This window comes from Protomyctophum parallelum (assembly GCF_964188405.1).
Source record: "Protomyctophum parallelum genome assembly, chromosome: 2".
Classification (NCBI taxonomy): Eukaryota; Metazoa; Chordata; class Actinopteri; order Myctophiformes; family Myctophidae; genus Protomyctophum; species Protomyctophum parallelum.
In genome coordinates this window covers 27,902,338-27,929,549 of record NC_139699.1, presented here as the reverse complement: position 1 = coordinate 27,929,549, position 27,212 = coordinate 27,902,338, and positions in this window count along the sequence as shown.

Here is a 27,212-nt window from a genome sequence, read left to right as displayed (position 1 = left end):
ACTCCACCCCATACATATTGGACAAAATGTAATTGTATTCATTAAAAAGGTTACATTGTGCCATCATACGTGGTTAATCAGACCAATTTATTTGGTTGATTATATATTTTTGAGGGGCTATGCACAGCTTTGTGTGTTTGTAGCATGGACTTTTTTCATGTCAATTCGTTAAAACTAACAAATAGAGATAAAGATATATAATAGTTGCAGCCCTAGATGATCTCTCAGAGCCGTGGTGAAAATGATGACAGGAGAAGAGAAGACAGGACTCCCAGTGCTCTCCCCTCCTTATCACCAGCCCTGGGCCTGGGGGTTACTGTATCTCTGCACAGGGGAGGAGGCATGCCGCGGCTCCTATATACACCACTGATCCACACAAATAAGCACCCACGGAGCTCAGCAATCGTCCAGGAAGCCTGCGTATGAAAGGAAGGGGAAGAATAGATTGGATCACATACAGGTGCAAGCCCATTTCACCATGCTCCAGTAGACAAACAAGGCAAGGAGGAGTGGTGATTGCCTGGACTGGGGGACTGTCTGAGAATACTATCAGACAGGGGAGTCGGATCGTGAGGCATCACTGTGGTCAGTGGGCAGCGCTGCTGATGGCTTCACATTCACCACCGTGACACACTTGCGTGTTACTACTCCCTTTGTAAGCAACCGTTCGATATAGGGACAGGAATCCGGCACGACATCTTATCTCAGATCTTTTGTACTGCTGTCAGAGCTGCAGCCGTCTTATCTCTGAGGGGGTATAAATATAATGCAGGCCACGGGAATAAACACCTAGTACGTCGATAAGTGAGGTAATGTGTCTCTTTCATTGTTATGTACACCCTTGATCATGATACAGGAAAAAGAGGCCGCCTCACAACACTACTAAATGCCTTATGCTCTTTAGTGTTACAATATTCAACACAAATCACAGGCACTCTTGCCTAAAATAATAAAAACATACTCACTCAATCATTCCTTCTGTTCTGAAGATGTTATCTACTGTATCTCTATGCCTAATGCTCAATAAATGGTAACATATATTATAGGAAAAACAATAGGCTCTAATCAAAAAGGATAGGCTCTGTGTTAAGTGTTATGGATTTATATTACAGTACCATGCACTTGCTTGGAACATATCATCAATTGTTGGTTTCACACTGTCAATCATTATATGGGTTTACAACTACAGTAATCGCTCAAGACAGATCCAGCTAATAGGAAGGAAGTGGTGCAATATGGTCAAAACACTGCACTCTGTACATGTAATACAGATTTTTTGACTTTTTGTCACATACTGTAATAGACCAGATCAGTATATTTGGTAAAAACGTTTATGGATATATCTACCCTATAAGAGTAAGAAGACAGTGTCCAGAATATTAGCTGTATGTCACGTTCGTCAACCTGTGGATATTTAGTAGAGTCAATAACAATATCACAAGTGGACTATAGCTTCCAGATATGAATACTGCTCCAACAGCCAGCGTTATTTATTTATTATTTATCTATCTATAGGTCCTTTCAACAATTGCCATTTTGATGGGTATAAGCACAGTTGAAGGTAATTACTTTTAGTTGTGTTTCATTTAGGTGTTACTGTGTGGCCATGCATAACTGTAGGCTATTTGAGCAACTGGGACATATACTCCACAACTGGAGAATCAGGCCTGTTAATAAACTTTGCTAGTTACAATCAATGTATTCATTTTATTTCTGTCAATGAAGGACAATTTGTAGGAAGGGGGAGGTCTATCAGGGGAACTGCAGACCATTAAAACATTCTCAGGCATATAGTACCCAGCTGAGCCTCTTGGCACACATGTACCCATGTGTGTGTTAGTGCACCATCCAAACACATCGTCCTGGATTCCAATCAGGCTCTTGACCTGGGCCCCGGCTCCCATGTAATCTGTTCTTTAAGCCGCCAACGCCAACCTGTCTTTATCTACAGTTCTATCTGATATAGCTGAACGGCCTTAAAAATAAGATTGACAATATTGTACTTGTGACTAACACTTTCCTTCTGCATGCTTCAAGGCCAGCCATGTGCCCACTAAAGTCACACCGCTACACTACAACAGTACAACAATACATTCAACTGTCAAGTTCCAGTGCTGATTCAGCTCTAAAACAGTTTACTAAAAAGAAAAATCCTTGACATTGAATCAATCATTAATTGATTGATTGATTGATGTCAACACATATCCAGTGTTTGTCAGTCAAAATCAATTTCTAGTCTAAAGGACATAATGAGTGCGAGCTACAATTTACAATTTACAATTTAGGCATTTAGCAGACGCTCTTAATCCAGAGCGACTTACATTTAGGCAAGAACAAAAGCATGGGAATACATCACATAAAAGCATTTATCATGAAACATGCGTAAGCTAAGAAGGTAACAGTGGAATATCTATATGATGAAACTATACATACACTATACATAATAAACTATACATATTCACTACTATGCTATACATATGTACTATGGCGTGCTATGACTATATACAATACAATTATAGTGCTGTCTACATAACATGCTATAAGTCTAAGTCAAATGCTATCTAAGCCAACAGAAATTCTATCTAAGGGGTTAGGGTAAGTGCTATGGGCCATGATGGAGTCTGAAAAGGAGCTAGAGGACAGACGAGCATTACTGAAGTGTAGTTACCAGTTACAACCTCAGTGATGTCAACAAAATGTAAGGCAGGACTATTTTTATTGATTTGATCGGGTATTTCAGCTTTATAAGAAATGTTTATAATACGTGCACATGCAAAATAAATCATGAGCTGCCAGAGCCGATTTATGTTCACTTGTATATTGAAATGCATAGATTATAATCTAGGATCATCGGTAAACCAATAATTTATGATCAGTCTAAACAGTATAATCTCTTCACTGAATAAAGCTATTTGAGATTCCTCTTGAGAGATAAATATTAGTTTAAAGCTCTATATATACATAATATATATATAGTTATTGCGACTGTAGGTTGCAGTTTACTATGAAAACCTGCATTTCCCGTCAGCCGTGTCACGCGTCGTGTACGCCTCCATGGTCACGTCTCCATGGTCACGCATCCATGGCCACCCCTCGTGGCAGGACACGCAACCATATATGAACATATATACCACGACAGTGACCTCATCAAACCCTGGATAGCCATACATGGAGAAGACTGGATCATCAAGTCTAGATTTTTCCCCCCTTTTTTCCTCATTTGGTACAGAAAACACTGCGAGAGCAGGCAGGCACATCCGCTGCAGCACTCGTTACTGTATAAGCACAGCTCTCTTATAATGTTAATGTGAGTGTGCTCCTCATAATATGGGTATAATACATTTATTTCATTGCTTTGTAGTGACTTGTGACTTCAGTGGACTCAGTGGGGGAAGAGTCCCGAGTCCCTTGGTTCGAGACCAATTCAAATTAAGGCGAGACCGTGATGAGACCGAGTACTGTAAATGAAAATGTGGACTCGAGACTGGAGTCGAGACGAGTCAACAACAACACTAATAAAAACCTAATGATTTGGATGGTAAGCAGTTTCAGATGTGCCATTGAATTCATGTCAAAGAAATTATTCTGGAAAGAAATTGATGCACTGTGGATCTCCACAGACGGATAAATCCAGAGTGACTGGTCTAAGGAGAAAGCTTTTGATTTCGCAGCACAAAAATTGAGCCACGCGGGGTGCAGAATGAGGACACCGCACTATAGCTCAGGGAGGCAGGGAGGAACGTGACCGGAGGCTTAAAGGAGATTCAGGTGGCTGGAAAATGAAATTTAATGACGTCCCAGGAGGTCAGGACGCAGAGACAGGCTGACCCTGTCAAGTGGAAGTCGGCGCCAGATCACCTTGGCAGGGCATGGGACATGTAAATGGGCTTCTCTCTTCCTGCTCGCCGCTGTGACATTTCCACCAGCCAAGATAATCTGCCTCATTATTACGAGGGAGCAGTTTGATGAAGTTTAGGCTGAAAGTTGACAGTCATGCAGCTTTTATTGTCAGGTCTTACTTGTGCAGACAGGTGCCGACCCCTGCACCTCACTCACCTCATTAAAACAACAACAACAAAATAGAATGAAACAAAAATCCTCTAAAATGATGATATGCTGCGACACCGCTGAATCATCATCATTGAGCTCTATAAGAGCCGTTTCTAAAATGACTGATGGCGTGCTCGGACAGTGCCAAAACAACGGTGAAGGACGTGGGCAGCAGAGATGTCAGGAGAGACACTCACGCCTCCATCTATATTGACTTGTCTTAGAGAGAGAGCAAAGCGAAGGTAACCTCACATCTGGCGTCTGTTATAATGCACTATATCAACTTTATACACTTGTCTACGTGCATGTCTGTATTCCCCAGACCAAAGCCCCCTGCACACGCCACCCTCTCATCACGCAAGCCCAAGGGTTAAATGGCTGCGCGGTCCTCTTCCCTGTCAGATTTACAACATCGGGAAGGCCTTGGGACACATCCCACATTTTCTCTACGTAGCATGTGACAGCATATGCCGTCACAACAACTCCATTATCCCCGTTGGCCTTGTGAGCAGTCCCCCGTGTGCTGCGGTGTCAGTGAAAACACAGTCGAAATGATGTTGACTCAACAATATCTACAGGCCGTTTCATTGCTACCTTCACCTGGAATTGGCCACAATAAGCACTGCAGAGATATCCACTGAAGTGTATATCCTCAAAAGCTCCTGGGGAATATGATATAAGGTACAGTATGCTAGAGGTTACAATGTGTGTGCCCCATACTTGAGTGGACCATGAGGTTATACTGTACAGTTTTGACATTTTCATTCGTTTTTATTTTGTGATGAATGACTTTGATGTGATGATCTGAATTTCCTCAAGCTTTCTTTGCTTTGTTTTCAGGTCCTCACTTAGTTTTGGTATTTAATTTGCTGATGCTTTTTGGATCGATTCCATCCATCTATTCATGGTGTCTAGATCTTTCAGTGCAATCTGCATCCATATGAGACCAGCACAGACCATGGCACAGGCAGCTAGTAGGCTATGATGACCAGTAACAAGGGGCATGAGACCTTTGCTGCATGTCACTCCCCATCTCTCTCCCCGGCATTTCCTGTCAGTTTACTGTACACTATCACTAATTAACCACATCGGACTCTGTGCAAAGTCAGTAAAGAGTATAATCTTTACAGTTTACACTCTCAGAGTTAAATTGACACTGGTGACACAGTGTTTGCACAGTATGCAAAATAGATCTCTAATGCTACATCTGATAGAGCCGTTTCTCAAACAACAACAACAACCCCCATTTTGATATGTAGCCTATTTTGTCTCGTTTTTTCTTTCTTTTCTTTTCTCTTTTTTATTTGATTTTATTTAAATTGTCACTTTAAAATGTGCACATACCCTACTGTATACACTTATGCAGGGTATACTGTGTTGGTTTGTTTAGTGTCGAGTAAGAAAACAATGTTACACATTAAGCTAATTATTTGGGGTTGAGAAGCAGGCAGCTAGAGGGCATGGTTACAGAAGGTAGAGCAGACCTCTGTGTGTTGATTGAATTCCTAGGCTGAAGGAGTCAGCAGGGCATGTAGGGGTCAGTGTAAACGAGAGCTCTAAATATGCAGATTCTCTTAAGTATCATGGGGCCAGACAGTACAATAATGTGCAAGAGAAGTCAGTATAGGCTACTGTATATATACTGTATATTCTGTAACACATAATATCTGAATAAGACTGCTTTTACAAAAACTAAATATGTTTCTGAAGAAATGCACAGCAGATGGTCACTGGACCAAAACTTGTCTATGCTACACTTTTTTGCACTTTTGGAATAAAATGTGTCTAGATTGCACCAGCCTCTCCTGACTTTTAATGATACTTTGTATCGTTAAAAAGTTTGACTATTAGTCACAGAGCCGTCACTGTTGGACTGTTATTCTCCACTAAGGTATTACAGTTTAAGCGAGAGAATGTTGCCTCAAACTTCTCCAAGTGTTATAATTTATGTATTACGATTTGCATAATGCCCAAAATGCTTTGGTTCCCTGCATATTCTGCATGCTCACTTAAACAGAGTTTAAGTGCGTTTATAGGTGGCCACATAATGTTGAGTAGAAACACAGAATATAATGGGAAGTAGGCATAATTGACTAATTAAGCAAAATGAGCCATAGGATACTGTTGGATGTTAATGACTTAATTTGACTGCTGGATTGAGTAACATCTCCTTGAACTCGTCCAGACATGCTGCATTGCAGCGTTATCCACAGTGATGGAAGAAGTATCAATACTGCAATGTAGAAATACACTGTTGAAAATAGCAGATCTTGAAGTTTCAAGTTTTTGGCTATTTTCAAATAGCTGAAATATATATGGGGCTGAAAGTAGTTAATGTATGTTTTGTGATAATAATCTAAATTTGCAAAGTAACTAGTAGGCTAACGAAAGGTTTCAAATAATTGTGAAATGTAAAATGTGTAACATTTGCTTCTGAAATGTAGTGGAGTAGAAGTAAAATTCAATCTGAAAATTGGAATTTGGAATTACTAAATAAAGTAAAATATATATCTCAAAATTGCACTTGAGTAAACATACTTACAGTATACTGTAAAGTAACTTACTGTAAAGTAACTATAGTTACTTTGCACCTCTGGTGTTGTCTACCTTGTGGGCCCACTTCAGTTTATTATCGATGCTACAGTATCCTATGTATGTTCATTCTTCCTTCAGAAAATTCTCTGATTCAATGCTATAAGCTAGCAGTCTGCATGCCCTTGTAGTGACCCCATGGCATATACAGTAGGCTACTTTCAAATTATTATTTTTTCCCACATTTAGAATCCATTTTCCAAATAATGTCATTGTCACTGACTCCGTGAGTCCAGATGCTCTTGGAGCCCCATGAACCCCTGCAATAAAAGGAAGATGATGCGGTGGTGGGTGGCAAAAAGGGGATGTATTAGTCTTCATCAGACCCTTGAGACAGTGACACTTATGAAGACCTATGTCATTTAATATACATCAGCAGCTTTATTGCAGAAAATGGGAGCAGAGAGCAGATTCAGTGCCTCATGCAGCCCAAGGCCAGGCTGCTAAACCGGGAGGGAGGGAGGGAGGGAGGGATCGGCAGAAAAAGGAGTCCGCTTTGTCCATCAAGGCTAACGCTGCAGACGGACAGCATGCGGAGACGTTTAATTCTGCTGGCAGACATGGAATAATGAACTACAATGGGTGTGAACTATTATAAGTGCCAATTAGTTCAACCACACTTAACAATGCAACGCATGTCCCCGTTTTTTCAAAGTTTAACCATCAGCCCTATGTTACACTTTGGCTATTCGAAAATAGGCAACGTACATTACAAGCTCACAAGCTTTTAGATTGGCTTGTAGATCTGACATCATCGATGTGGAATGCCGTTCGGCAGCATCGTGAGGCGAGTGCCAGTGAAATGCGTAACATACAGTAAGCAAAGAAGAAGAGCCTCATCCGCCTGACCCGGAAGTGATGGCCTCCATATCTGTAGTCTAGCCCAGGGGTTCTCAACCTGGGGGTCGCAACCCCACAGGGGGGTCAGAAATGTTTTTTGTACCAATAATATATTTTTATATTTTTTCAAATCTCGTGTATCTCGTGGATGGCCCAGATGGTAATAATAGCTTTCCTCGAGATATCTTGTGGATGGCTTGGATTGGGTGAATATGAACTGCAGGCTTTCTATTTCTGTGAAGTTAGCATAATAGAAGCCATTGTTCTCACATTGTCATATTGTAGTCACTGGTTTTTATAGTCATCATGTGAAGGCCAGAACCCCAAACTAGGAACAACTGGAATAATTATCTGTGATCATAATTTTAGCGCATACCTAATAAAATACTTGATGCAGCATAGTTTCACTGATCTTTTAAATACAAAATAAATATTATTATTTTCCAGAGACAATTTAACTTCTGAATACCTTTGTTATCCCATGCACAGTGAAATTCTAATTTATTGGGTATAGGCCCTAATGATCGCTGGTTATTATTAACAATTATTATTTGGGTACTTTCTTATTCCGGTTGTGGTTACTGGCCTGATGACTACAAACCGGTGACTACAACATGACATTAGATATCCTCCGTATCATAAAGCCAAGAAGGAATGCTTCCCAGGCTAAATGTTCAACTAGGCTATTATGCCATGTCCAGAAATGGAACGCTATAGGGTTCAAGTTGTCAAGAGTGTCAACAAGTTTACCAGATGGGGTTGAGAACACAGCCAGAGGCAGCCTGTATCACGCATACACGCACACGCACGCACACACACACACACACACACACACACACACACACACACACACACACACACACACACACACACACACACACACACACACACACACACACACACACACACACACACACACACACACACACACACACACACACACACACACACACACACACACACACACACACACACACACACAGTTGAATGCAGTGTTGAATGCATCTGCCATTCCATTTCCAAAATGCTTAAAGCGCAAATAACATGCATTTTAAAACGGCTTTGAATATTTAATATCATATTGTCTATGTCCATCAAAGTTATTTCTAATGGTTTGAGCCTCAATCACCACTCTGATATAACCAGGCCTTGTCATTTCTTTCTGGACTTTAAAAGCAGTTTTAGCTGCAATACCACAATGTCCTGAGGTGGTGGGGGTGCTGATATGCAGAATATTTAATATTTGAGTCATTATAATACTGATGCTAGAAAAAACCAGATTCGTTTCCATTCCATGCCAAAGTGGAAATGCAAATTTGAAACTGAAGACTGAAGAAGGAGGAAATATACAAAGTAGGGTGACATTGATGACATCACGATGAGACCAAAATCAGTTGAGCTGTTCCTGAGAGCAATTTCCATTAAAGCACCAATATGATATGAAAGCCTGATTGTTCAAAATTCGTTATTTGTGGGGAGAGAAAACACATATGGGAGCCCCAAAAACACAAAATAAATTGAAAAAGTTGAATTTTATGTTATAGGTCCTTTAAGTCATGTTCTGCTCCTCCTTCAGGCTACAGCCTGTATCTTACCATTTTGTGGTCTTCAATGTAAATGTTGTGTTTCCCAAAGATGTAGGAACATAACCCAGTTCAGGTTGCGGACCTGTTTTATGCGGGTCTTTTGACCTTTCTGATTAAAAAACTTTAAAAATGAAAAATGAAAAAATGAAAATAGCAGATAAACAAGCACACAACGTGTTGCATTGAACCTCAGTGAGCTTGTAGAAATAGGGCTTAATTGATTAATTCATAGTGTATATTTTTAAGTTTGGGTCTTGACACCCTAATGTCTCTTTTGCGAGTCCATGTCTGTCTGCATTAGACAACTGCAGGATGTTTTTGTTGTGTAATGTCTGTTTGTCTTTAAAAAACCAATAAATATACTTTATAAAAAAAAAGACAACTGCAGGATGAGATGGAAATAAGGAGTTGGATCAGGACTCCGGAGTTTCTCTGATCGGGACATTGGGAGCTAAGCCTTAATATCCCCTTCATCATGTACACACACAGACATCCTACTATAGCTAGAGGCTCTGCAGCCACAGGGACATCCTACTATAGATGCTCTGCAGCCTCATGGACATACTACTAAAGATAGAGGCTCTGCAGCCTCATGGACATCCTACTATAGATAGATGCTCTGCAGCCTCATGGACATCCTACTATAGATGCTCTGCAGCCTCATGGACATCCTACTATAGATAGATGCTCTGCAGCCTCATGGACATCCTACTATAGATAGATGCTCTGCAGCCTCATGGACATTCTACTATAGATAGATGCTCTGCAGCCTCATGGACATTCTACTATAGATAGATGCTCTGCAGCCTCATGGACATCCTACCATAGATGCTCTGCAGCCTCATGGACATCCTACTATAGATAGATGCTCTGCAGCCTCATGGACATTATACTATAGATGCTCTGCAGCGTCATGGACATCCTACTATAGATGCTCTGCAGCGTCATGGACATCCTACTATAGATGCTCTGCAGCGTCATGGACATTCTACTATAGATGCTCTGCAGCGTCATGGACATCCTACTATAGATAGATGCTCTGCAGCCTCATGGACATCCTACTATAGATGCTCTGCAGCGTCATGGACATCCTACTATAGATGCTCTGCAGCGTCATGGACATCCTACTATAGATGCTCTGCAGCGTCATGGACATTCTACTATAGATGCTCTGCAGCGTCATGGACATTCTACTATAGATGCTCTGCAGCCTCATGGACATCCTACTATAGATGCTCTGCAGCGTCATGGACATCCTACTATAGATGCTCTGCAGCGTCATGGACATTCTACTATAGATGCTCTGCAGCCTCATGGACATCCTACTATAGATGCTCTGCAGCGTCATGGACATTCTACTATAGATGCTCTGCAGCGTCATGGACATCCTACTATAGATGCTCTGCAGCGTCATGGACATCCTACTATAGATGCTCTGCAGCGTCATGGACATTCTACTATAGATGCTCTGCAGCGTCATGGACATTCTACTATAGATGCTCTGCAGCGTCATGGACATTCTACTATAGATGCTCTGCAGCGTCATGGACATTCTACTATAGATGCTCTGCAGCGTCATGGACATCCTACTATAGATGCTCTGCAGCGTCATGGACATCCTACTATAGATGCTCTGCAGCGTCATGGACATTCTACTATAGATGCTCTGCAGCGTCATGGACATCCTACTATAGATGCTCTGCAGCGTCATGGACATTCTACTATAGATGCTCTGCAGCCTCATGGACATTCTACTATAGATGCTCTGCAGCGTCATGGACATTCTACTATAGATGCTCTGCAGCGTCATGGACATCCTACTATAGATGCTCTGCAGCGTCATGGACATTCTACTATAGATGCTCTGCAGCCTCATGGACATCCTACTATAGATGCTCTGCAGCCTCATGGATATTCTACTATAGATGCTCTGCAGCCTCATGGACATTATACTATAGATGCTCTGCAGCCTCATGGACATCCTACTATAGATGCTCTGCAGCGTCATGGACATTATACTATAGATGCTCTGCAGCCTCATGGACATCCTACTATAGATGCTCTGCAGCCTCATGGACATCCTACTATAGATGCTCTGCAGCCTCATGGACATTATACTATAGATGCTCTGCAGCGTCATGGACATTCTACTATAGATGCTCTGCAGCCTCATGGACATCCTACTATAGATGCTCTGCAGCGTCATGGACATTCTACTATAGATGCTCTGCAGCCTCATGGACATCCTACTATAGATGCTCTGCAGCCTCAGGGACATCCTACTATAGATGCTCTGCAGCCTCATGGACATCCTACTATAGATAGATGCTCTGCAGCCTCATGGACATCCTACTATAGATGCTCTGCAGCCTCATGGACATCCTACTATAGATAGAGGCTCTGCAGCCACAGAAACCCCAGTTAGCTCACAGTCACATTCAAAGGCAGAGGTGTGCACAGATAGACACTAGAGCACCACCTGCCCTTGCCATCTGGACAGCAATGTGCCCTTTTTTGTACAGTATGTGGACCATGGTTAGCCTGGTTAATAAACCAGACCGAATCAGCCGTTGGCAAAAATAAATTGCCCCGGCGGATTTCGGTCTGGAGAGGCTCAATTGTACGCCCATTTCCTACACCAGAGAATGTGGGCGGCCAATCGGGACACGGTATGCAATATGGGCGGGCTTTGGTACAGTGACTTTCAATGCTTGAGACCTTTGACTGACAGTAGCTCTGACCAATTGCGTCAAAGAGAAAATGTTTCCCTGGAAATGAAATCCAAGCTGAGCCTCCCCAGACTAATATCCCGCGGTCCGTGCGATATTAGTCTGGTTTATTAACCAGGCTAGACCATGGTGACATTGATCAATTCTTGATTAAAAAAAAGCTTCTAATATATTATTTATGCCCCAAAATCTATACATCTCACACTATTAAGGCAACTGGCCGGTTCCACGCACTTGAGCACCTGCCCCTCTAAATGTCTGTGCATGCCACTGTTCAAAGGCATTCATCCTCTTATCTGGACTTCGTTTTACAGGTTTACAGTGACCCTGGAATGATAATTTATTTATAGGCTAACAAAGTATGCTGTAACAGTGAGGAGAACCTCTCATACTGTGTATACAGTATCTGGGTCAATTGCTATTATGATGTCAGTGTGTGCACATGCATTGTATTCATTTTAATCCAACTTCCCTCGTTATCCCAGGAGGCAAAGATGATGTTTTCACCTGTGTGTGTGTGTGTGTGTGTGTGTGTGCGTGTGTGTGTGCGTGCGTGCGCTCGCGCGTGCATGCATAGCTAATCTCGGAAACCGCTGAATCGTTCGGCATCACTGCCAGAACAGAACAAGGCATTTGTTGTACAAAATGTCCTTGTTATTGTACAGTTTTGCACACAATAATCAGAATGTCTGCATGCTAATAGTTAACAAACTTTCCTCATTATTGCATGTATAGCGTTTCCTCACAACGAAGGCAGGCTGTGAGCCTTCCATCGCCTTTAAATCTTCAGGGAAATCAACTTCTTAGTTAGATGCTTCTAACAGTCTATCTTTGGCTTCTCTCCCACCTCCGCCTCTCAGTGATTCTTCAGGCAGTGACACCATCTCCAATGACTCAGTGTGCAACAGACACCAGTGATTAATAATGTTTTTACAGAAATAGTTACACAGATATAACAGCCCCAGTAACCCATGGTTACAGGGAACAACGTCACGAGGTGTCATCGATTCAGTCGACCGTGTTTTTCTAACTCCCAATTAACTGTCCCCCGACAAAGTATGCAGTATATAGTCTCTAAAGAATTTCACATGCAGAACAAACAATCGAAAAAAATAAGAAAAAATAAGATAATTTGAATTCATTTGCTGCAATGTTTGCCACCCAAAATACAATTCAACCTTTTCCTTTTTCTTCCCTCCCACAGTAGATGTGCCCGAGCAGCATGCTGGCTCATTTGAGAAATGTCACATCATCAGAATGCATGGCTTCAGACCTTGAACTCTCTTTGGTAATCTTTGGTAATAAGCAAGGGGAGGGAAAAAAACTAAATTGAAAGTTTACGGAGGGTAGAAGTGTGACTATAATGAACCGGTTTCCTGCCGAGTAATGAAAGGTCTGAGCCTAATGCCAAGGGCAGGCAGACAAGCACGAAGACCATTAGAGCTAGCGCTTACAACTCCATCAGAAAACAGCCCATTTTGTTACAAGGCTCACAGGCAGGAACAATAAGAAAAACACAACACTTGAATAGACTTGCATGTGAGTGACTGTAATGACCTGTCACAGTCTAATGTAATAATAATAATAATAATAATTGTAATAATAATAATAATAATAATAATAATACATTTTATTTATATAGCAACTTTCATGACATAAATGCAGCCAAAAGTGCTTTACAGAGCAATAAAAAGAGAAAAACATTGTGAGCGTGATAATCTAATTGTCTCTCTCTCTCTCTCTCTCTCTCTCTCTCTCTCTCTGATTGACATGTGATTCTCTCTCAGTGATTGACATGAGATTAACCCATTCTGACCCGAGATCAGATTCATACAAGGTTTCCGCCGGACACACACTGGTCTGATCAACCCATTCTGACCTGAGATCAGATTCTAAAAATGTCAGTCGTTCTTCGATTTAAAAAAAAATAGCAGACCTACAAGCTCGTATCGCGCCACTCGGTGGCGCGATATGAGCTTGTAGATCTGCTATTTTTAAATAGCTAAAGCATAACATGATGCTGACACCAAAATGGGTGCCCGTTCAGAATGGGTTAAGTAATCTCCAGCAAAGTTATAACATTATTATTGTCTTAGAAAATTAGGCTCCCTTCCAAACCTTTTCATCATGCATCTATTACCATGAAGCCTGTGCCAGTATAGCTCCTTTTTAACGTTTAATGGTTCTGTTTCCACTATTGTTCACATTTGTGAAGAGTTTACATCAGGGTTGCGAGATCAAAGCACACAAGTAACACAGCGAATGACATTAACAACATTGAGAAAGAACAAAATCACACGCCAATGCCAACCAGAGTGACAGTATATAGCACGAATTAATAATAGGCCTAATGATGAAAAGTGTGAAAAATGAAATGAACACGGCATCATGGCATGTGATTACCAGTCATTCAGGGCTATCTATTTTTGTTTCCGGTGATTTAAAATGTAGGCATTTAGCAGACGTCCTAACAGTAGAATATCCATACATTGAAACTATAAACACTATAGAATGCTATAGGCTAGCGCATAGTTTGGGAGCCAGAAGGGAGAAGAATCTGGGACATGTGGAGCATTGTCCCAGATGTTTTAGTGAAGGTTCTGCCAGTTTCCCTGTGTTGCTTTGTAGGCTAACAACAGTGTTTTGTACTATGTGCAGGCAGTAACCAGGAGCCGATGGAGGGAGCGGAGAAGGGCCAAGACAATTTTTTGTTAGTTAAAGAACAAGCGTGCTGTGGCATTCTGGATCAATATTGTAGAGGCTTAGGCCAGTAAGAAGAGAGTTACAATAGTCACATTTTGATATGACTGATTGCTGGATAAGGAGCTGGGGCTGACTCTTAGGTGAGAAAGGGTCTAATACTTTGAATGTTATGTTATAGAGTGTAAACCTACAGGATCGAGTGACCGCTGTAATGTGTGCTTTGAATGAGAGCTGACTGTCACCAAACTTCTTGGCTGTTGGATCCAAAAAGTCACCAGGGCGTTGTCTATGGAAATACTTAGATCCCGTGTGGGGCAGGGCTCAGTCAGGTAATGTTATTGTCTGCTCATTTTGTATGTCCATCGTGGCTAATTTTACTTTGACAAAAATGTCAACCACAAGCCAAGATGACCCCTGCAAGCACAATGTTGTTGGAACTAAGATTGTTTTCAACAATAATGCAACTTTTATGAGTTGGCAATGTAGCCTACTGCAAACATGTACCTGTGATTGGCAAGTACCAACACAATCCCATAAACCCGGAGAGACCTGAGCCCGATTGGCACATTAGAACTGAGGTCCTTGGCTTGCTGGCAGCCTGAACGTGCACACACGCAGAGACAGAGCCGGATGAAAGAATCTTCTGGCAGAGATTAAATAAATCAGGTGCTAATTAAACTTCTGGCAGAGGCCCTGCTAGAGCCACCACGCATGTTCACTAAAATATTAAATGTGGGTCACATAATAGATAGAACATGCATAACAAGCCCACATCATGAATTGTATTCATGCACGGATATTACCACTGAATCATAATGAATTGGCCTTGTGTAGCATTTAATTATCATAGAATTCGATATATACAGAGGCAACGGCAAGCTCTGTTTTCTCTGTGTCAGTGAAACATAATTTAACCAGAGATAGGCCTTCAGTTCATTTAACAATGTGCACAATACAAAGACATCAAAAGCTGTAGAAATATACAGTATATGAAAGGGATTTACCACATCAGAGATATAGCCCCATTTCATGTAAGAATAATAATTAAAAAAAGAATGACGCATTAAAGGTGAGGGTGGTTTATCGATGTGTATAGTACTAGTCACATAATTGGCACCTCGGTGAAAGAAAACGAGTGAAAGACAGTTAAACATTTATAGCAAGGCTTGCAACTTTTACATTTAACCAATAAAAACCGGGAAAGCATCTTTCTCATTTTAGATTTTATAGTTGGCTAGTATTCACTAATAACAGATCTACAAGCTCACAGTGCATCACTCCATGCCGTGCTGCCATTTCTTAACTTTTTTGGTGTGTTTAATTTACACACACACACACACACACACACACACACACACACACACACACACACACACACACACACACACACACACACACACACACACACACACACACACACACACACACACACACACACACACACACACACACACACACACACACACACAGTTTGTTGTCTTATTCTTCTTTCTTCCAGGTGTACAGGGACACCTGAAAGGGATGATGCTAAGTGGGACTATAACCGAACCCTATTTTCTACTTTCAAAGAGGAGGCGTCTCTGGTGGGCTGTGGTTGTATAGCTCCCCTGGTACTCAGAACAACATCTAAAATGCACGGCTCAAATGAGCTTTGCACACTTTATTACCCATCTGCAAACAGATTAAGTGTCAGGCAGCGCATCCAGACTCATTTATGTTCATAGGAAACATTGAAAGATGAAGACAATTAGCCCTCACATATTCACATGGGCGCTCTATAACCAAACAAACACAAAGCTCTTATGCAAACTAAAGGCTGGCAACACAATTTCTGCCTGGCATTATTGCCAAGATGTAATTGCAACTTGAGAGGGAATGTGTGTGTGACACAATTGGGTGTTCCTAATGAGAGGCCATATAGCAGAAGTCTCTAGAACTTCAAAAGGGACCCAAAGCCTCACATTCTGAATTACTATGCGCCATTGTGGTGCAATTGTAAGTACATTTACTCAAATAGTACTGTGCTTTACTACTTTAGTACACTTAAATAGTGGGCAGCGACATATTTCCAATCTTCAGTAAATTATCTTACAATTTGAAAACGCTATAGTTACTAGTTCATCTGTAGATTTTCATTATGTTACAATCTTGTCTAGGGAAAATTAAGGATTGTCAGATAACAGGTTGGCAACTGGCAAGTGACGTTTTGTTAGTCTTGTCTTGTTAGTTTTACAAATTGACAATGAATTAATTAATTTATGACATGACAATAGAAAATAGCCCCTGGTGAAAACAACAAATAAAGCAACCTAAACCTAACCTTGCACTTAAATGCCAACTATCCTAATATAAAATAAAAACAGACAGTACTAGGCTACGTATACTATCTCTATCTTTTTCTTTTGATCGAAGTTGAGTTGTGTCAAACTGCTATAGCAGTAGCCAGCCAAAACGTCAACTGCCCTGACTGTCATGATTATCATGACAGTCATGACGCAACTGAAGCCAGTTTTACGTGATCGCTACATTTACACGAAAAACGTGTACATAAACATTCAGATTTCAAATATAAAGTCCTCGCCACATGTGCCACGGGTGTTAGAAATTTGCTGGTACAGAGTTTAGCATTGCTGCATCCCGCGTTGTTTAATAAAAAGCATTTTTCTCCGAGCACCCCGACTGCTTTTCTCAAATGGTGTTCGTTTGGGAAATTCACAGCTGCACACCGGGAGCGCACTCGCCTATTAGTCAAGGTTCAAGGTTCAAGGTTTCTTTATTTTGTCTCCCAAGGGAGAAATTTGTCTTGGACCCCAAGGACCCGCCCTGCAGCATACAGATACAATACAATACAATATACAAAACAATACACAATACAAGACAACAAAGGCACACAGTGACCCGTACAACATTTAAAAAACCACACACCAACATACCTAGTGCAAAAGAGGAAGAACATCACCTCATAACCTTCGACCCCTATACCCTGTCTGCCCTCTGCAAGGACTCTGTTAAGGAGTGTGATTGACAAAGGGACAAAGGAATGCTTCCTTGTACCTATTATATTATACCTATTATATTTGCACGCATGGACCTCGTACCTCCTACCTGATGGCATTAGCCGATACTCAGGGTATAGTACATAGGAGGGGTCAGACACAATTTTCTTAACCTGTCCAATGGTGGCCTGCTCAAAGATGACCTGGGGGGTGATCGGAGGTGTAGACATACCCATGATCTTCCCTGCCATTTTGGCTAATCTAAGGATCTCAGGATCTTAGTTTGTATTGGCAGTGCGCAGTGTTGGGGAGTATTAAGCTACATGTAGCTGAGCTACGTAGCTTAGCTACATTTTGCTGTAGCTTGTGGTATTTTAGCTACATTTGTGTACTCATATTTGTGTACCTCGGCTACATTTTGGGTCATTTTTTGTAGCTTAGCTACTCAAGTTACAAGCTACAATTTTGGGCAATAACATGAAAGAAATATATTAATTTTGACCATTAGTTGCTGTGTTAATTCTTGTACTAGAACCCCCTTTGAAAAATCAAGGACTGTTCCTTTTTCTGATTGCTTTGAGGGCATATCAGCACTTGACAAGCCAACAGCTGCCTCTAATTGGCCTCTGATTGGCCCTGGTATCACAGGGTGGGAGGGGTCTCCCAGAGGGGAGCAGGGGTCTCCCAGAGGGGAGGAGGGGTCTCCCAGAGGGGAGCAGGGGGAGGAGGGGTCTCCCAGAGGGGAGCAGGGGGAGGAGGGGTCTCCCAGAGGGGAGCAGGGTGAGGAGGGGTCTCCCAGAGGGGAGCAGGGTGGGGGGGTCTCCCAGAGGGGAGCAGGGTGAGGAGGGGTCTCCCAGAGGGGAGCAGGGTGGGAGGGGTCTCCCAGAGGGGAGGAGGGGTCTCCCAGAGGGGAGCAGGGTGGGAGGAGGGGTCTCCCAGAGGGGAGCAGGGTGAGGAGGGGTCTCCCAGAGGGGAGCAGGGGTCTCCCAGAGGGGAGCATGGTGAGGAGGGGTCTCCCAGAGGGGAGCAGGGTGAGGAGGGGTCTCCCAGAGGGGAGCAGGGGGAGGAGGGGTCTCCCAGAGGGGAGCAGGGTGGGAGGGGTCTCCCAGAGGGGAGCAGGCTGGGAGGGGTCTCCCAGAGGGGAGCAGGGTGGGAGGGGTCTCCCAGAGGGGAGCAGGGGGAGGAGGGGTCTCCCCGAGGGGAGCAGGGTGGGAGGGGTCTCCCAGAGGGGAGGAGGGGTCTCCCAGAGGGGAGGGGTCTCCCAGAGGGGAGGAGGGGTCTCCCCCATGTACATTCTCAATTTAACGCTGAAAAATAAAAAGTAGCTGAGCTACTTTGAGCTACTTTTTCCATGTAGCTGTAGCTTTACAAGCTACATCTCTCCAGGGGTAGCTATGTAGCTTGATCAAGCTACTGCCATGGTGAGCTACTTGTAGCTTTACAAGCTACGCTTTCAAAGTAACTTCCCCAACACTGGCAGTGCGGTCAGCATGCCTATATCGAACACACCCAGTGCCACACTCCTCCCGGCCGATAGGGACGCGTAGTTGAAAGCCAATGGCAAAAAAACTGCTCGGATAAAAATGCCTGTACCAGTAAACACCCGTGGCACATGTGGTGAGTACTTTATATTTCAAATCTAAATGTTTATGTACACGTTTACAATGTAAATGTAGCGATCGCGTAAAACAGGCGGAAGTTAAGCCATGACGCTCGTGAAGTACGAGCGTCATGTGAGCCATGGCTACACTCAACCCGAACACGGGACAATTGTATTCGCATAGACGCCTGACAAACCCTGATGCAACAGTGTGGTGGTGGACAAGGACTTACCACTCTATGTGCCACCTGAGCACGACAGTCACACACACTCACTCACTCACACACACACACACACACACACACACACACACACACACACACACACACACACACACACACACACACACACACACACACACACACACACACACACACACACACACACACACACACACACACACACACACACGACGTGGTTCTGCCATAAAAAAGGCTGTCAATTTGACGAGCTAGGCTGCTAGAGGGATAAATTAATTAACCATTTAAACACTATCTGTACTTGGTGTCCCCTAGGGGTCTGTACTCGACCCCCTACTTTTTTCCTTGCACACCAAAGCTCGTTGCCGAAAATAGCCGCTGTACACTTTACGTGAGTATCAGCTAAATTATGACAATGACGGTTTTAGTTTTTCACTAAGCTCCTCTCCCTCTCAGCCCTGATCAGTCAAAGCAATATCAATTTTAATGCCAAAGCCCCTAGCAGTGAAAGCACGGCTGCCCAACTAATTTGTTTGACCTTTATGTATCCTGAGAAGAATTTTGCTGAAGCATGCATATTCTTTTCCAGAACTGCCCTGCTTCGCATTCATGCAGTCGCACACATTCACACACCTGGGAACGTCCCAGCCCAATCAGTCATCTACTGGTGCCTACCAAGTGGCTCCATTGGAGCTTGGGGGTTACTTTAAGTGTTTTGCCCCCAGGGCACTGAAACAGTTGATTAGTTTAACTTTCCCTCACCCAGGCCAAGTATTAACCTTATGTACTAAATGGAGAAAACATACAGTAAATGTGTCACCAATTTTTGTGAGGTAGGGGGAGGGAGTATGCCAAAGACCAATTTCTGGAGCTTGCCCCTCATGGGTAGGGGGGCGCTGTCGTCGTCGAGGATTCCAAGAGACAAGTAAAGGGTTAAATCAACAGGGATTCAACTCAGGTATGTATCTTAATCTTTAACTTAATTCAAATACAGGGGACAGGTAAGATATTTCACGGTAAGTATTTCTACTCAGCCTGTACTCGAATAGAGTATTTGTACTAGTGGGCGCTAGGTTGACAGCCTAGCGTGCCCCGACGATGCCTGAGTTTTTAACACAGAGAAAGACAGAACGATCAGTTCAATTCACAGGTATCACATATAATGGGATTGTGAATAATAGTGGTAAATCTCGCTTTCTTACCGCCCAACGTCTGCACGCGCCTGCCTGCCTGCTGCTGCTGCTGGAGAGCCGCACTTGCTCTTAATTTTCCATGTTGGGACACATTTTAGTGTTTTCTTATTTCCATTAAACAGATCTAAATCTTTCGCGACAATGTTTAGACCGGTGTCTAGCTGCACTAATGAAAATAGTGACACTGTGGAGTGTGGACAAGTGCACTTATATCCCCCCCTATGCATGAAGTGAGCCTAAATTGTGCGTGAAGTGAATGAATAAGGTCAATACATTCAAACCAGCAGCCATTCGTTCAAACACCGCTACTTTAACCTTGTCTGCTCACTCTTAAAGGACCTATAACATAAAATTCTACTTTTTCAATTTATTTTGTGTTTTTGGAGCTCCCATGTGTGTTTTCTATCCCCACAAATAACCAATTTTGAACAATCAGGCTTTCATGGCATATGGGTGTTTTAATGGAAATTGCTCTCAGAAACAGCTCGACTGATTTTGGCCTCATCGTGATGTCATCAATGTCACCCTACTTTGTATAATTCCTCCATTTCTTCAGTCTTCACTTTGTTTACAATGTCCACCATTGTTGATTTTCCAAGCTGGCATGGAATGGAAACAAGCCTGGTTTTATCGAGCATCAGTATTATAATGACTCAAATATTAAATATTCTGCATATCAGCACCCTCTCCACCTCAGGACATTGTGGTACTGCAGCTAAAACTGCTTTCAAAGTCCAGAAAGAAATGACAAGGTCTGGTTATATCAGAGTGGTGATTGAGGCTCAAACCATTAGAAATAACTTTGAGGGACATAGACAATATGATTATTAAATATTAAAAGCAGTTTTAAAATGCATGTTATTTGCGCTTTAAATAGAAACTGTTGGGAGAAATTACCCGTCATGGGGCTAAAGGTGGTAATGTACCATAGGGGAGGCTCCGTGAGCTTGGTCAGCAGCAGACTTAACCTCCATGTCAACCTTCTTTCCACACATGTGCGCGCATGCATGTGCGCGCGCGCACACACACACACACACACACACACACACACACACACACACACACACACACACACACACACACACACACACACACCTATTTATCCACATACTTAAAACTCATAGAGGGGGTTGAGTGCAGGAGCAAATCCCTGCCATTAAGCCGATGTGCGACAGCAGTAATGGTAATTTAATTCTGCTTAAACGATCCGAAGGGATCTGAGCATCGTACATGTCTCATTATGACCGCTCTCGCCATCCTTCTGGATTGTACAACTGACTGCAAGTGGGCAGATATTTGTTTTTGAGTGGTGCTAGCCACTCCTATGTAGAGCTATGTGTGTATGTATGTGTACAGTACAGTAGAGTACAGTACAGTACCACTCACTTCAGACGGGTCTGATTTTCTTTTTTTTCCTGTCTTCTCCTTGACCCAATGAATGTAATACTATGACGTGCTACGTCAGTATTGTTAAAGTCCAAATGAGGCTCATTTTTTATTATTATTTTTCTGGATCTGTCAGACTCCACTGGACTGTGATCCCACACAGAGGGATAAAGCCCCCCCCCCCCCCCCCCCCCAGCAGCAGATGGGTGCGCTCTGGCCAGAGCAGCAGACACAGGTCTCAACTACCAATCTTGAGAAGGAACAGGTTTTTCGCATAACATTTCTTTCTAAAATGGGACATTTATGCACTTAATACCTGATTCATGTCAACTCCGTCAGACACACTAAAATCCCTTTTAATTGAATTTGATAATTTCAACAATAATATAAAGTCCTCAGTTATCTTATAATGGCTTTCAGTAATCAAGTTAAGTAATACAATTATTTTAATATTGTTTTGTTCCAATATCACACTATTATGAAATATCCAATTTCTCAAATCCGTCATTTCAACCTTTATTTTCAATATTATAACATGAAAACCATGTAAAAAAATATATATATCATCATTACGTATCATTTCAGTTGGTGTTTCAATACATAAGCACAAAAGATTTAACATCAAATTTTCTATTTCTTTGGAAATTAACAAAAACATAACGGGACGAACGTCTGACGGAGTTGACGAACATCTGACGGAGTTGACAAGTTTAACTGATTTAGGTTCTAGACCACCTAGGATCTTGATTCTGGTGACTAATCCCACATTTTCAAGGATGAGGAATACAGTGGTACTATTTATATTGGCCCTGTGACCATGGCAGCCATTTTCAAAATGGCCGCCACCTGCTGTTATTTTACAATAACTCAAGTTCTACACCACCTAGGATCTTGATTCTGGTGACTAATCCTACATTTTCAAGGAGGAGGAATACAGTTGTACTATTTAGATTTATCCTGTGACAATGGCAGCCATTTTCAAAAATGGTGGACCTGCTATTATTTTACCAATTTAGTCAGGGAATATTATCAGAATAATGTCAAATCTGTGAATACATTTCTTACCAAGAATTCTTTCACCAATGTGTTTGTAAAGGTGTCTACTAACATATCCCACATTGGTTTCTATTGAACCACTCTAGGGGCGTTTTTGACAGCTGCTGAAAGTTGGGTACCATACCAAGTGGCTATGGCAAAACTAGGGAGTCTATGGCCAAACTAGGGGTCAAACACCTTGGGCTAAATTCGGCCATATATCCACTTGCCCAAATGTGCTGACCTCATTTTGTGATGACGGCTATGGCCGTTTTCAGCCCAAGGAGTGTTCTTCGTGCATAGCTAATGCTTGGAATGAATTCAGAATCATGAAAACTCCCTAGTTTGACATGTCACATGCTACTTAAAGCATAATGAACAACAGGTTGTTGATGGTACCCCAACTTTCAGCAGCTGTCAAAAGTTCCCCTAGGATGGTTGAATATAAAGCAATGTGGGATATGTTAGTAGACACCCTTCCAAACACATTGGTGAAGACAATTCTTGATAAGGAATTTATTACCAGATTGTATTAATATCCCCTGACTAACTCATCTTCTAGACCACCTAGACCCGACTTCACCAACAGAGACCTGATTGACACCTAAACAACAAGTTTGGACAGCCCCACCAATTAGTGTTACGAAAAATAGCAAGTGTCTACCCTAGGCCCAGAGGGAGACACAGAACTTAGATGCGGCTCACATGTTGCACGACTCCTCAACAAGCTGCCACCAGAGATGAGAGCTGAATTCTGCCGCACAATGCTCTGCGGCCCAGGAACAACCAACACCATGTTGGAGTTCTCTGAGTGGTTGAAGCACGAGTCCTAGCCATATAGCCTGTGCAAAGGCAAACACCTTGAAGACCTGCTTGAGGTGAACAGTGAGCAGTGAACAGTGAGCGAAAGACTGAAGACAGAAGATCTGCCTTCAGGACTATCAGGCAGGATGTGCAGACACTGAAGGCATCAGTGTCGTTCTGTGTCCCCAGCATGTCAACCAAAGCAATGATACCAAATCAAAGGAGCCTTCACCTCAAGTCACCTGGGGCTGGGTGAGCAATCGTATCCTGTATCTAGCCTCACAACTAAATACAGACACTTGGCCAGACTGCCGTTTGAAATCCTGATTCATCCTGATTGGGGAAGACCACCCCACCTAATCACACCAACCGAACAAGTGAGGTTGGGGCCTCCAGGTGGGCCAGCAGCCATCTGCACAAGACTGGGCTGGACCCTGCAGGAAAGCAATCTCCAGCCAAGACAATGTAAGTTGACTATAACAGAGCCCCAGAACACCAAGATACAACGCCACACTGCAGTGGCCAGTAAAGTCAAACTGTGCGTCTGTACCTGAAAGGGACAAGTCAAAGGCCAGAAAGCCCACCTCCTTTTAATGTCCTGTCAGTAGCAACTCAACCTGCACCTGAAATAAGCCCTGACCCCTCCCAGAGAAAGTTCATCCTTGAAAATGTAATGATTAGTCACCAGAATCAAGATCCTTGGTGGTCTAAAACTTGAGTTATTGGTAAAAAGCAGGTTGGTGGTCATTTTGAAAAACAATGGCTGCCATGGTCACAGGACAAATCTAAATAGTACCACTGTATTCCTCATCTTTTAAAATGTATTATTAGTTGCCAGAATCAAGATCCTAGGTGGTCTAAAACTTGAGTTATTGTAAAATAACAGCAGGTGGCGGCCATTTTGAAAAACAATGGCTGCCATGGTCACAGGACAAATCTAAATAGTACCAATGTATCCCACATCCTTGAAAATGTATGATTAGTCACCAGAATCAAGATCCTAGATGGTGTAGAACTTGAGTTATTGTAAAATAACAGCAGGTGGTGGCCATTTTGAAAAATGGCTGCCATGGTCACAGGGAAAATCTAAATTGTACCACTGTATCCCTCATCCTTGAAAATGTAGTCTTAGTCACCAGAATCAAGATCCTAGGTGGTGTAGAACTTGAGTTATTGTAAAATAACATCAGGTGGCGGCAATTTTGGAAAATGGCTGCCATGGTCACCACGAGACAAATCTGTGATGGCCCTATAGCCAAAAATGTTCCTTAAGGCATGCTCTAACTGTGTGCTGTCGTGGAAATTTAGAGATAAACAGTTAATAATACTCCAGTTACAGGTTGGTGCTGTTTCAGTGCTGTTTGTTTTATGACGTCACTGTCCCATTTGGTGAATGCCTTGTGGCTATGTTGGGGGGTTGTCTGTGTGGGAGAGAGCTTTAAAGGCTGTCCTGTCTTGTCCTTCGGGGAATCAGACTGGGGTTTCCAATACATGAAACAGGTTCGTGTAAGTCTTGTCTCCTTACTCGAGTAAATCCTTATACTCTATAACTCCGAATTCTTGTGTTGTCTCATTATTCATTATTGTGATTTGTCTTTTGAGCTTATGTCCAAACAGATTTCCATTACAATTTGGAGGTTTCCCACCGAGACATGCTGTATGGGCTTGGCGGTTCGGCCTGGTGAGTAAAGTTCTGTCTTTCGGCTGGGCCGACATCGCGCAAGTGAGTATATGGGTCTGTTTGGGTGTTCAGAAAATGAGGTATTGCTTTTATTCGGGGTTTTAAAGTATCAGTGATGAATTTGGTTGTGATCACAATTTTCTTTTGGATGGCCTATATTTAAAGAGGGAAACTGTGAAGTTTTGCCTTTCATGTGTGCATATGAGAGATGGAGGAACAGTGTTTGGTTGGTTGAATGACTCAAGTTGGTTAGACATGAGGTCTGACGAATGGTAAAAAAAGTGGTCTATTCAATAAATCATTCATTAAGTTGCCTACTGTCTAAAATAGGGGGATGAGTTCCTGCCTAGGATATCCTGTTGTTTTATGAAGCAACGAATAATTGGCTAGCCAGTGTGTGAATGTAGGCCTACTGTGTTTGAGTGTTTTGCCTATCTGCCTGTGTGTGTGTGTATGAGTGAGGCAATGTGTCAGGATGACAGAGAGAATAACTATGTGGAAATGGGAGATTTAATAATCTAAAATGGAGATATGAGAATGCCTGATATAGAGGTATGCCTAGGAAGTAAAGTAATACATTTTAGTCACATGATATCACATAATTCTCGAGTCGAGAAAACGGAAATGGTTCCAAAATATGGATAAAAGTAAGGATGTGAAACTAAGGAGAGTGTGAGAGTGGTATGGTTTCATTTTTCATCTTGGCATATTATATTTGGTGTGTTGAAATTATAAGATATTCTATTATAGATATTGTTTCTGTGTCATATGTGGAGTTAAAGTAATTTTGGTGAAATAGTGAGCCTATAATAGTTCAATCTATTAACTACATTATATAAATTTATATGTAGGGTCAAAGTATTCTTGATGAAATAGTAACTACGAAATACCTCATATGAGCAGTTGAGTGTCTGAATTAGGTTTATTTTATTTTTCTTCCTCCTTAACACTAGGAAGTCTGAGCAGCCGTTCTGACCGAATTTGAGATTTCAATGTTTATTTTCTCAGCCCATGGAGTCCAGAGAAAGTTCCCCTTGCATGACTTTGTCTAAATATTCGATTGAAATCATCTCTGTTTTTTTCCCCATTTGAAACGTTTTGTAAATATGATTTTAGGCATATATCTCTTACTCAGTCTGACTATATCGGCCCATTCGACCGCTCTCCCCCTTTATCCCTCCACCCCCGCACCACTCGTTCACACCTCTGGAGCTGGAGACGTCATTGTTGCCTACACGCACTCACTTTTATTTTTTATTTTCTTCCCTCTCTTATGAATACATTATTATACACCCAATGAAAATGTACACTTCACGGATTATATATTTGGAATTAGGACAATCGGTAGAAAATTGGCCGAGAATAGCACAATAGCACATTAATTGTTGCCTAAATGTATACGCACTTTTCTGAAAATGGTTAATCTGCAAGCTGCCCCATTTCCTTTTCAACTTGATATGTTTCGTAGAGAGGGCATACACAAGCCAGAATTCCGTGGTTTACATGAGCAAAAAATAAGCGAGTTATGTAAAGAGGGGTGGAGGGAAAAAGGCGATTATTTGGCACAATCAATCAAATATATATTAATTACATCGCGTAGCCTATAATGTTTCCCCCTCTATATAATAGAGGGGGACAATATATAACTCTAATGTCGTATTTCGTCATGTATGTGAACTATATGCTGCTTGTAATACTGTTGGTCAAAGTAACTAGTAGTTGGACAGGCTAAATATAATAGTAGGCTATAAGCCCGTTTTCAGCTAAATGCTTTTTGTTCTCTTTTCTCCAGGCTCACCCGCATCGAGATGAGCTAG